The 13,005-nt window shown below is 37.8% G+C and overlaps 1 protein-coding gene across 3 annotated transcripts in view; it reads left to right on the top strand.

Annotated features, from left to right (window-relative positions):
- The first annotated feature begins 506 nt into the window (after window positions 1–506).
- Window positions 507–13,005, top strand: part of C3H11orf65 (chromosome 3 C11orf65 homolog) — a 44,205-nt gene continuing 31,706 nt past the window's right edge. For all 3 annotated transcript variants that reach the window (XM_043998899.1, XM_043998897.1, XM_043998898.1), the window contains exon 1: window positions 507–962. The gene's annotated coding sequence lies outside the window, so the exon portion shown is untranslated. The remainder of the gene's footprint in view (window positions 963–13,005) is intronic.

Raw genomic sequence — 13,005 nt, 5'->3', positions numbered from 1 at the left:
ATATACTATACCTATTCATTTAAAATTAATAAAGGTTCCTTCGGGTGAGCTTGTCCAAGCCTCCAAGAAACCGGGCTTCATAAAGTACTGTTTTGGGAGTCGGGAGAGCTGGCCTGAAATCCCGTCTCTGCCTCTTAACTCATTTACTACCAGTCTGACCTTGGGAAAGTCACTTCACCCCGGGAAGGGGGAGTGGAGAGTAGTACCAGTATGGAACTTCCTTTTCTTTCTGAAATCCCTTGCCCCAAGGTCGCCCATAGAGACAGCCAGCGAAAGAATAGCGCCATCTCCCGGCGGCTTCCCGCCTCGGTTTTTCCCCTCCCCTGGACGCAGCTCCAGGGACAAGTGAGGAGGGCCGACGCCACCGCCCCCACACCCACGCGCTCCTCCACCTCGGTACTGCCTACAAGGAGGCGGGGCCGGAAGTGACGGTTGTGCGCCGTTTCCGGGCCCGTCACTAGGGTAACGAGAAGCGAAACGGTTCCCAAGCCTGCCGCAACCCTATGGTGAAATTGTAGTCTTTCCCACCTAGTCCCGCGGCTTCCGCGGGCGGTGGGACCCCGGCCCAGTAACTCAGAGTAGCCCAGAGGAGGGTTCCCCCCCCACTCCCCTATAACTTTCATTGTGCCCTCTCTGGCTTGCTTCCGTTGCCCTTCGACCTGCCCCCTCCCTTCTGCCTCCCGTGTGGTGCCCGGGGCTCTGCCGGCAGCCTCCCGCTATCTTTCCCCGCCCTGCCCCGCCGCGATACCTGCGTTACCGTGGGACCGTCACTCCCGTGCGAAGAGACTGGCCTGAAAGGCCGCCGGCTCGCGGTTGACTGTGGGCCTTCACCTTGGGCTCTCCAGACTTCCAGTCTGGGCAGTTGCCTGGTTTTCTTATTAAGGAAGGCCGACTTGTCGTGGACTCCCCTTCCTCTCATGAGGCACAGGCGGGGTTGGAGGAAAGGAGTTTGTGAGGAGAAGGTTGGTGGTTTGGTTTTCCCTCCTCCCAGCCCGTCACGAGTGTGTCTATAAAATGCTTCTTATACAGAGACAGAGCAGCCAAAAAACAGTGTCAAGCCTCTGCTATATTCAAGCACCGTTCTAGGCCCTGGGGTGACAAAGACAAGAGCAAATAAATAAAAGCGCCCCCGACTTCAGGAAGTTTGAGGATCAGGAAAGGCTTAGTGTAAAAGGTGGCTTCTGAGCATTTCTTAAGCCCTTGCTGTACTCTAGGCGCCAGGCCAAGTGCTGAGAAGGCCAATGCCAGCAAAAAGAAAGGCAGTCCCTGCCCTCAAGGAGCTTACATTCTAATAGAAAATACACACATAAAAGGGAGGGCATGGTGGCAAGATCCAGAGATCCAGAGATCCAGAAGTAGAACCGGGAGAGGAATAAAGAATGGCTGGTCAAGGCCTTAACTCAAAATGTAAAAGGAGACTACAGAGGTAGATGGATGGTCCAGGGTTGGAAAGCCACGTGGGATGAGGTAATTTATATGGTTAGAAGGCAGTTGAAGCATGGTGCTGAATAACGCCTGTGAAAAGGACTTAAGAGAGTAGATGGAATAGTCCGATCTGTTTTGAACATAGTAAGGGGAATGTTAATGAAATAAGTTTGGAAGAATAGATGAGAGATTATGGGGGATATCCCGAGATAGAGGTAATAAGGGTTAGGAGGGAAATGATAGACATCTTAAAGTATCTGGAGGAGTTGAGGCTTTCAACTTCCTGGCTGGTGTCTTGTAATATGATATAGATACTTTTCCCTTGTTCTTTTTGCTCTGAATATAACAAACAAAAAGTCTTTTAACTATCCTTAACGTTTCCCTTTTTAAAAATGATAGACAAGCCTTCCAGTGAGATCTGGAAGACCAGCAGGCCTTAATCTTTTACCTTGTTAGTGCTTTCTGAAGTCCTCTAGGCCTTACATCCTCTCTGCTTCTGTCCCCACGCCTGTCATGTGGGGTGCTTATGTATTCTAAGGACTCTTTTGGCCGTGCCAATTCATCCTCCTGATCAGTTCTTTTATAATTATTGTCTACTCAAGTTTGAGTGAGCTTTTGAGAGCTGGGACTATCTCCTGTGTCTGGGACTTATCATAGTTCGTGTCATATGCTTGCCTATGAATAAATGTATTTTAATTAATTTACATAATCATATACATAAATAATATTAAAATTACAATAAAACTAAAATTTACATTATTTGTTATTTTTAATAAAAGGAAAAATTGAAATATGTATTGGTCTTTAACAAGATAGCAACAAAATATTGATTTTGGTATTTGTTTATATCATCCATACTGAAGGGTTTTTTTGTTCTTAATATATTTTCTTTGATTTTGTTATTGTGATTATACTTGTTTACCTAGTTGTGGTCAGAGTATATATTGTTGCTTTAATTATTTTTTCTAAGGTTTTCTTGTTTAAATTCTGCTTTCACTCTGCCTCACTTCAAAAAAGTCTTCATAAATAAATGTCTTTTGTATTGAGGTAGCTAGATGGTACAGTAGGTAGAATACAAAATTTAGCAGCAAAATAACCTGAGTTCAAACCGTGCCTCAGACACTTATTAGCTGTCTGACCATGTGTATCACTTAATTTATATGTGACTCAGTTTCCTCATCTGGAAAATGGGGATAATACCGCCTGCCACAATTGTTGTGATGATCAATTAGAGACAGCTAAGTGTTATAATGGATAGAGTTGGAGTCCAAGACCTTAGTTTTCCTAAGCCAAATCTGTTAGCAGACACTAGTTGTGTGACCTTGGGAAAGCCATTTAACCTCTGTCTGTCTCAGTTTCCTCATCTGTAAAATGGAAAGCACCTACCTCCCAGGGTTTTTGTGAAGATAAAATATTTGTAAAGGGCTTACTTAGCATGGTGCCAGGCACATTGTAGCTGCTTAATAAATGCTTGTATACATAAACTGTTTTGCAAATCTTAAAGTGCTAGCCATTATTATTGATATTTATCATTTTGTGACAATAATAGTATATTTCATGTATCCAACAATTTTTTAAAGCTATCCAACCATCTTTTGGGTTGTTTCTAGTTTTGTTTTGTTTTTCCTACTGAAAATAATACCATGTATAGTTTTTAAAGTATATGCATTTTTTTCTACCAATAACAACTTTTGGCTCCCTAGGCAACTCTCTAATACTATAATTCTCACAACAGGTACTGATTTACATTAGCAAAGGGAATTTTTTTCTCATTGGTAATTTTTTTTTACCAATGAAATGATCAATCTGGTCTCACCCCACCCTTGGCCTCCTCGCTCCGAAAGAAAAAGCCCTAGGATATAATCCTTGTACTCAGATAGTAGTAATAAAAATAGTAATAATATTAGTAATAGTAAAACTAACAACAACAACTAGAATTAAAATAATGCTTTAAGATCTGTAAACTGCTTTGCAAATATTACCTCATTTGATCCCCTCAACAACTCTGAGATAGGTGTTATTTTGGTCCTCATTTTACAGTTGAGGAAACTGATGCAAACAGAGGTTAAGTAACTTGTCCAGGGTCACCCAACTACTAAGTATCTGAGACTGGAATCCAGGACTCTGTACTGTACCACCTTTTATTATATATTATCATATTGGTTTCCAAAAATATACCAACAATGAACAGTTCAACCACTTTAGTGGTCTAGTATAGTGTTTTTCCACAGCCAGAATTGACTTCTTAAATATTTAACTATTTAACAATTTTGTGGATAAAAGGTATTAACTCAGTTATTATTAGAAGAAATTTTTTTCATATAGTTTTTTATAATTTCACATTATTCATATCCTTTGATAGTTCATCTGTTGGAGAATGGATTTTACTCATAAGTTCTCATCAATATCTTATAAATTTCATATGATAGGCTTTCCCAGAAGTGTCCTGTAGCCATGGTTTTTTTCTGTCATCTGTTTCTTTCAAATTTATTCTGGCTAAATTATTTTTAAATGTTAACTTATTTTTAATGTCTTTTGTATTTACATCACATTCATTTCTAGATTTAGTCCGCCCCCGCCTTAACCAGTGAGCTGTCCCCTGGTTACATAAGTTAAAAAAGAAAGTGGAGGAAAAAGGCAAATCAACAGAATTAGCCAACACATTGACTACGTTTGACAGTACAGTATAGGCAATATTCAACACCCACGAACCCCCTCCTTACCTCGGCAATGAAGGAATGGAAATTTTATTGCCTTTTCTTGTCCAAAACCTTCATATGTATGTATGTATGTGTGTGTATATTATATATATATATATATAGTCTGTGTGTAAATGTATACACACATGTGTATCTCAGTTTTGTCACCTATAATTTCTTTATGCATATAGGTTAGTTGAAGGAACTGGAGATGTTTGGCCAGAAGAAAAGACTGAGGGAGGGAAAGTCCTCAAAGCTGTCTTCAAGTATTTGAAGGACTGTCATAGTGAGAAAAAAAAAAATAGACTTTTTCCACTTGACCCCAGAGGGAAGATGTTACAAAGAAGCATCTTTTACCTAGATCAGTGATCTATTTGGAATCTATCATGGTATATGGTACAATATGTGGTTCAAATGCCTTTTTTTCGCCATTCTTATATCCAAATATCCCAACAATTTTTAAGGAATAATGAATGAATTTCTACACCATTGTTATGTAATCTTGGATTTATTGAATACTGATGTCTTCTATGTGTTTGGTTCTAGTTCTGATGCCTCTGATTCTAGTTCTAGGTCATCAGTTTTCCTAAATTTTAAAAATCTAATACTAGAAAGTTTTGATTAATTACTGCTTTAGATTATATGAAAACTGGTAGTTCATGTCTCCTTTCATTTCTTTTATTCCCCCTGTAATTTTTCCTGCTATTCATGTTCTTACAAATTACAAATACATTTTATCATGTTCCCTATTTTCATCCCACTTTAATTGGTATTGTATTAAAACTACATGTTAATTTGAATAATATTGTCTCCTTTACTCTATTGGCTTGACCTAATAATGCACATTGAATATCTTTCCAATTTTTAAATTCTTTTATTTCTACTAAAATTGTCTTATTTATTCATATTGTCTTAGATTTGCCTTGGTAGGTTATTGTCTAAGTATTTGACACATTTTTAAAATATCAAATGGTGTTTTTTTCTATCAATTAATTTTGGATTTGTTAATGATATGTAAAATGCTATCAATTTTATGAATTAAATCTTATATAATTAGCATGGAGTTGAGGTAATCTGGAATTTTGATTTTGCCAGTGTAAGGAATGCCCTGTGTGGAAATTACCTTCACTGATGTTATCAAGGACTCATCTATAATTTATCATTTTTGTTGCCTGAGGCCTTAAGAGATTGAATGACTTTTCTAGGGTCATGCCCCTATTCTGTGTCACAAGTAGGACTCATAGCCTTGACTCTAAGGCCAGCCTCCTATCTACTTGTTCAGTCATGTCCAACTCTTTGAGACTCTGTGGATCATAATTGTCCATGAAGTTTTCTTGGCAAAGATACTGAAGTGGTTTGTCATTTCCTTCACCGGTGGATTAAAGCAAAGAGAGGTTAAGTGACTTGCCCAAGGTCACATAGCCAATAAGTATCTGAGACTGGACTTTAATTCAGATCTTTCTGACTATGCTCTTCCTCAGTGCTCTATCCACTGAGCCATCTAGCTGCCCCTATTCTGTGTCTTCTGTTTACTGCACTATCCTATCTCTCATAACAGTGATAAACATTTACTAGGGCTTCAAAGTTTGCAAAAGGCTTTATATGCATTATTTCATTTGAGATACAACCCTGGTTTATAACCCTGTAAGGTAGATACTACAAATTGTAGTATTCCCATTTTACAGATGAGGAAAGTACAAAAAACTTAGAGAGAAAAAGTGACTTGTCCATAGTTATAAAAAATAAGTGTTAGAGGCAGGATTTTAATCCAAATGTTTTTATTCCTAAACTCAGTACTCTGTCCACTATGTCATGCCTATCACTGTTTGGCTGAAATTACTTATTACCTTGATTCATTTTTTATTGAGGCTCTTGGGTTTTCTAAATAAGCCATCATATTATCTGCAAATAGAGGTATTTGACCTCATAATTGGCTATCCTAGTTTCTGTATTGTCTTTTTCTCACTTTCTTACTACAAAACTGTTTAGTTGTAGTGGCAAGTGACCCCCAACCCTAACCTTACCTCCTTATGTAATGAAAGACCTGATATTTCTCTATTTTCTATAATGATAATTTGGTTTTGAATAAATACTTTTTATCCTATTAAAAAAGAAACCTTTAAATATCCCTCTTATAAAAATGACATGAAGTGAAAGGAATATTCTTAAGTAAGAGAAACTGTTCAAGATCATACCTTGTAAGTAGCAGAATCAGCTAGGTGGTGCAGTGGATAGAGTGCCAGGCCTGGAGTCAGGGAGACTTATGTTTGTAAACACTGAGAAGGAAATAGCAAATCACTCCAGTATGTCTGCCAAGAAAACCTCAAAAATGGAGTCACAAAGAGTCAGACAGGACTGAAAAATGACTGAAGAACAAGTGGCAGAATATTCTTATCTACTGATGATGCAGTTCTTACCAAGAGGTCATTTAGTAATATCTTGTCTTGAAGTAGAAATAGTTTATGTATTATAGGCAGATCACTAATTTTTTTTATTAAAAAGAAGACTGGGGGCAGCTAGGTGGTGCAGTGGATAGAGCACCGGCCCTGGAGTCAGGAGTTACCTGAGTTCAAATCCAGCCTCAGACAACTTAACACTTACTAGCTGTGTGACCCTGGGCAAGTCACTTAACCCCAATTGCCTCACTTAAAAAAAAAAGATGACTGAAAATTTTATTTTTAAATACTTTTACCTTTTTTCATTACCTACATTTCCAAATATATTCCTCCCCTCCACAGTGAGCCAGCCATTATAACAAAGAATAAAAAAAAAGAAAGAAAAACAAATCAGTTCAGCAAAATCAGCCACTATATCACTATCACTGAGTCTGAGGAGATATACAATATTCTACAACCCTACCCAGTAACTACTGCAAAGAAAGGGAAAAGATACATTTTCCCAGCTCTTCTCTAGGGCCAAGAATGGTCATTGTGATTACATAGCATTCAATTTCATTTTTTTTGTTCTTTCTGTTTACATTGTTGTCATCATCATTCATATTGTTGTCTTGATTTTCCTTGCCCTACAATATATCAGTTCATAGACCCTCATTTATTTGTTAATGTCATACTACTTAATGATTGAGTAGAAATTTTTACAAAGAAAATCCTGTTTTAGACCAGATCAATAAAAGCAAGACCTGTAGTTCCCTTCTCTCTCAGTGAACAGAAGAGTTGGAGAAGAGCTCTAAAGGGACCCCTAAGCAATAGAGTCCAAAGCATTTGACTTCAAGTTATCACATATAGAGACTAGTCTTGTGCTTCATTAATGGTCACTAAAGTTTAACAAACATTTTGCTTATTTTGTGGTTTTGTGATTTAGATAATGTGGATTTCATAGAGTTATAGTGCTTCTCTCACTCTCTGCTCTTCTTTCATAGAATTGTAGGGCTTTGGCTACAGATGACCAATAGAAAGTGAGGAAGCATAGCTGAAGTTGAGAATACCATGGTTAAGGTCAGAGTTTGAAGCAGTTGGCAACACTGCTTCTTGCAAGGCTTACTGCTGAATCTACTCACCTTGCTTCTTGGTAGCTATCTGTGGCCAGAAGTCTGAAGTCCTTCTCAGAAATAAGACTAATAGGACCAGTTCCTTGATTTGGGATGAGCTGAAACCCTGAGGCCATAGGGATCTTAAGTCCATGCCCTAATCACAGACTCACAATTCCTCCAGAATTTCAGTGTTGGCACTTGATGGTTGGTCCCACTATAAAATATGAGTTAAAGCATTCTTTCATAACTGGATTATTTATTATACTTTTTAGTTTGCTGATACCTTCAAATAATGCCATAAGACAGTTTCTGAAGCACCAGAACCCACAAAAGGACAGGGTGAAATCATTTTCCAACCAAAGACACCTTAGAAGGTTGACAGGAAAGGTCTGTTGTACTGGGGTGAGAGTGGAGTGCGGCCCCATGCAGGCTGCACCAGCACAGATCCAGCCCCAGATAGGTCACCCCAGGGAACCAGGCCTTGGGAGCCTCTGAATCAGCTGTACCAGCAGCTGCTTCTGTAACTCAGCCCACAGATGGTAAGGGGGTCGAGCAGTTGGCCATAGGGAGATTACAGGGGTCTCTTTGCTGACTCTGAGGCAGGACTCTGTTGTTTTGCCTGTGCTCAGATCCCAGTTGCAATCTTGGGTGGTGGCCCAGGCAGGGAAGGGGTGCAGGCACATCAGAGCTGGTAGCCATAGTGCTGCAGGATTATGTTCTAGGTTACAGAGCAGAGAAGTGGACCTGTGGTTGCTTGCAGGCTGGGGGAGTGGTGAACGTGCCTCTCCTTGAATCATATAACCTTGGAGGGGCTAGGGACTTACAAATTCCTAGAAGTATCTCAGAACAGCTGCTCAAACCCCCTGAAGCTTGGGACAGTGCGCCCTCCACCCTGGAAGCCCCACTTTAAGAAGGAGTTAAAAGTCAAGAAATAGACTGGAAAAAATGAGCAAACAGAAAAAATGCTGACCCTAGAAAGTGTCTGTGGTGACACTGAATATCAAAATACACCCTCAGAAGAAGATTGTTATCTTATAAGTCAAAGCTCTTACATCCAAAACTTCCAAGAAAAATATGAATTGGTCTCAGGCCATAAAAGCATTCAAAAAGGACTTTGGAAATAAAGTAAGAGAGGTAGAAGAAAAAAATGGAAAGAGAAATGAGAGTTACAAGAAAATAATGAAAAAAGTCAATAGCTTACAAAGCCGAATTGGCTAAATGAAAAAGGGGATGCAAAAGCTCTCTGAAGAAAATATGGAAGCAAATGGAAGCTAATGACTTTGTGAGAAATCAATACACAATAAAGCAAAACCAAAAGAATGAAAAAATAGACGGCAATATGAAATATCTCATTGGAAAAACAACCGACCTGGAAAATAGATCCAGGAAAGATAATTGGAAAAGTATTGGACTTCCTGAAAGCCATGATCAAAAAAAGAGCCTACACATCATCTTCCAAGAAATTGTCAGGGAAAATTGCCCTGATATTCTAGAAGCAGAAGGTAAAATAGAAATTGAAAGAATCCCCATAGCATCTCCTGAAAGAGATCCCAAAATAAAAACTTCCAGGAATATTGTAGCCAAATCCCAGAGCTCTCAGATCAAGGAGAAAATTTTTCAGGCATCCAGAAGGAGACAATTCAAGTATGGTGGAGCCACAGTCAGGATAACATAAGATCTAGCAGTTTCTACATTAAAGGATTAGAGGACTTGGAATATGATACTCTGAATAGCAAAAGAACTGGGATTACAAGCAAGAATCACCTACCCAGAAAAACAGTATAATCCTTCAGGGGAAAACATAGGAATTCAATGAAAGAGAGGATTTTTTTCAGGCATTCTTGATGAAAAGACATGAGCTGAGTAGAAAATCTGACTTTCAAATACAAGACCCTAAAGAATCATAAAAAGGTAAATGGGGAAAAGAAATCATAAGGAATATTAAAAGTTTAAACTGTTTACATTCCTGTATAGGAAGGTGATACTTGTAACTCATAAGAACTTTCTCATTATTAGGGCAGCTGAATGGAGTATATTTAGACAGAGGACACAGGCATGAGTTGAATATGAATGGATGGTATCTTTAAAAAATAAAATTAAGGGGTGAGAAGAATGCCCTGGGAGAAAGGGCAAGGGAGAGATGGAATGAGGTAAAGTATCTCACATAAAAGAAGCAAGAAAAAGCTTATGGAATGGAAGGGGAAAATGGGGAGATATGGGCGAGTGAGTGAGCCTTACTCTCATCAGAAGTGGTTTAAAGAGGGAATAACATACACACTCAATTGGGTATAGTAATCTATCTTCTTACCCTGCAGGAAAGTAGGAAGGGAAGGGGATGGGGGTGGGGGGAGGTAATAGAAGGGAGAGCAGATTGGGGGAGGGGGCAGTCAGAAGCAAAACACTTTTGAGGAGGGATAGGGTGAAAGAAGATAGAGAATAGAGTAAATGTCATGGGGAGGGAATAGGATGAAGGGAAATACAGTTAGCTATAGTAACTGGGGAAAAAATTTGAAGCCAGTTTGTTTGATAGGCCTCAGTTCTCAAACACACAGAGAACTGAGTCAAATTTGTTACAATAAGTCATTCCCCAACTGATAGATGATCAAAAGACATGAAGTTTTCAGATGAAATAATCAATGATACCTATAGCCAGCCATATGAAAAAAATACTCTAACTCACTATTGATTGGAGAGATTCAGGTCAAAACAATTCTGGGATACTACCTCATACCTATTGGATTGGATAATAGGACAACAGAGAAAAATGACAAATGTTGTAGGGGATATGGGGGAAATGAGACATTAATACACTCTTGGTAAAGTTGTAAACTGCTTCAAACATTCTGTAGAGCAATTTGGAACCATGGCCAAAGGGCTATAAAACCATGCATACTCTTTGACCTAGTAATACCACTACTAGGTTGGTATCCAAAAAAAAAGATAAAAAAAGTTTAATTCGAAATTGAGGAGATACCCATCAATTGGGGAATGGCTGAACAAATTATGGGATGAGATTATGATGGAATGCTATTGTGCTACAAGAAATGATGAGCAGGATGCTATCAGAAAAATCTGGAAAGACTTACATGAGTTGATGCAAAGTGAAACATACTATATACAAAATAACAGCAATATTGTAAGATAATCTGCTGTGAATGACTTAGTTATTTTCCAAGACAACTCTGAAGGACTTATAAAATGCACTCCATCTACAGAGAAAAAACTGATGGTATCTAAATACATATTGAAGCATAATTTTTTGTTAGTTCCTTTTTCTAAAGCTTGTTTTGTCCATTTTCTTTCATAACCTGACTAATGTGGAAATGTTTTGCATGACTACACATGTATAACTTACATTGAATTGCTTGAGTTCTTAAGGTAGGGAGGGAGGAAGAGAATTTGCAACACAAAGTTTTAAAATTTTATTTTAAAATTTGTTTTTATGTGTAATTTGGGGAAAAATAAATTCTAAATAAAAATATATTTCTGTATATCCTATTAAAGTTCTATTCCAGTGCCTCATTGTGACATGGGTTTGAGCCTTGGTTTCTGAAGTCAAAGCAAGTGCAACAAAAGCTTTTTCAGGTTCTATCAAAGATTTGAATATGGGGCTTACAATGGAAAGGATGTCTCTAGTTCCAGGACTGGCCTTCCTGTAATTCGGAGAAGCTCCTTACCAGGTTGACTACCAGTGATGAAATTTTCTACCACAGAAACTCTCAAAGATTATCTATGATGTAATCTGTGTCCATTAAGGGAGAACATATACTAAATGTAATTTAAAATCCTTGAAATACAATATTGAATACTTATTTCTGTAAAACTTATTTTGCCGAGATGTCTTTTAGAGGTCTTGTGAGTGTGTTGATAGGTTACTAACCAAATATTTAATATATGTTGCTATTCTTATAAATAATATTTCCCTATTTGTTAATCACTCCATTTTTTGTTAGTGATCTATAGAAACATTGGTGATTTTTTTCTGGATTTATATTCTCCTATGTTGATGAAGTTATCAATTAATTTTTGTTGAGTCTCTTGGGCTTCCTAAATGGCTTATCATATCATCTATGCTTCAAAACATTTTAATACACACCGAAATATTTTTAGTGCTATTTTCTTTCTGTAGTAAAAAGCTAAAAATAACTCAGATGCCCAACAATTGAGGAATAGCTGAACAAATGTTTACACATGAACAGCATGGAATATTATTATGCAATAAGAAACAAATACAAGGACATTCAAAGGAACATGAGGACTGTATGAAATGATACAGAGTGAAGAAAGAAATACTAGGAGAATAATATGTTATAATAATGTAAATGAAAACATGGAAAAGGCAACTGAATTTAGATTCATTGCAAAGATTAATCTTTATCTTTTAGAACAAACAAATCATATTTCCCTCTTTCCCACGGGAAAGTAGAGGACTAAGCATAGCTCTCTGATACAGTCATTGTTGGCCATTTGCATAACCATTTTTCCTTGTTATAAGTATAATGGAGGAACTGGACAGTGAGGGCCCAATACTCAGAATATGCTTGGATTCCTTCTTGGTTAGTTCTCCCATCACACAAAAGAAAATATTTTAGTGGGAAACAAGCATTTTGAGAAATTATATGATTAAAAAATAAAAAGATATCAATAAAACATTTCTTAAAAATAATAGTCAGGGCAGCAGGTGGTACAGTGGATAGAGCACCAACCCTGGATTCAGGAGGACCCGATTTCAAATCTGGCCTCAGACATTTGACACTTACTGGCTGTGTGACCCTGGGCAAGTCACTTAACCCCAGTTGCCTCACCAAAAAAAAAATAGTCAAATTGAAGTAGTAATGTTTAAATTTCAGAAATAAAGTAGATAATATTTATGAGCTGCTAGGATTGTAAAAAAATTTAGAACCTGGTAGCAAACTCTGATGATGAGTTTCTTTTCATTTTGCTGGCCTGGTTCTTGGAGACTCACTATCTAACCTGTTCTAGGGCCAGAATTTTCACTCTTTTGGCATATCTTGAGAGAAAGTATGATGTAGTGTAGAGAACACCAGGCTTGGAGTCAAAAAGACCTGAATTAAAATCCTAAGTCAGGTATTTATTAGCAGTGTGACCCTCGACAAAACATTTAACCTCTCAACCTTACTTTCCTAATGTGCAAAATTTAATGACAGTAGCACCTGTGTTACAGGGTTGTCATGAGTATCAAATTAGATGGCTATATAAAGTGCTTTGAAAACCTCAAAGAACTATATAGTTGTAAGCTACTATTACTTTAATAGCCTTAAAAAATCCAAGATCACCACTGTACTACAATGCAACTTAGGGTAGGATTTCAGTGGAGGACCTGTTATAATCATATTGTTGAAATTAATTAGATTTAATGAAATCAAAGAA

This window comes from Dromiciops gliroides, chromosome 3, assembly GCF_019393635.1.
Source record: "Dromiciops gliroides isolate mDroGli1 chromosome 3, mDroGli1.pri, whole genome shotgun sequence".
Lineage (NCBI taxonomy): Eukaryota > Metazoa > Chordata > Mammalia > Microbiotheria > Microbiotheriidae > Dromiciops > Dromiciops gliroides.
The sequence above is the reverse complement of the archived record's forward strand: the minus strand, read 5'-3'. Positions and strand labels throughout refer to the sequence as shown.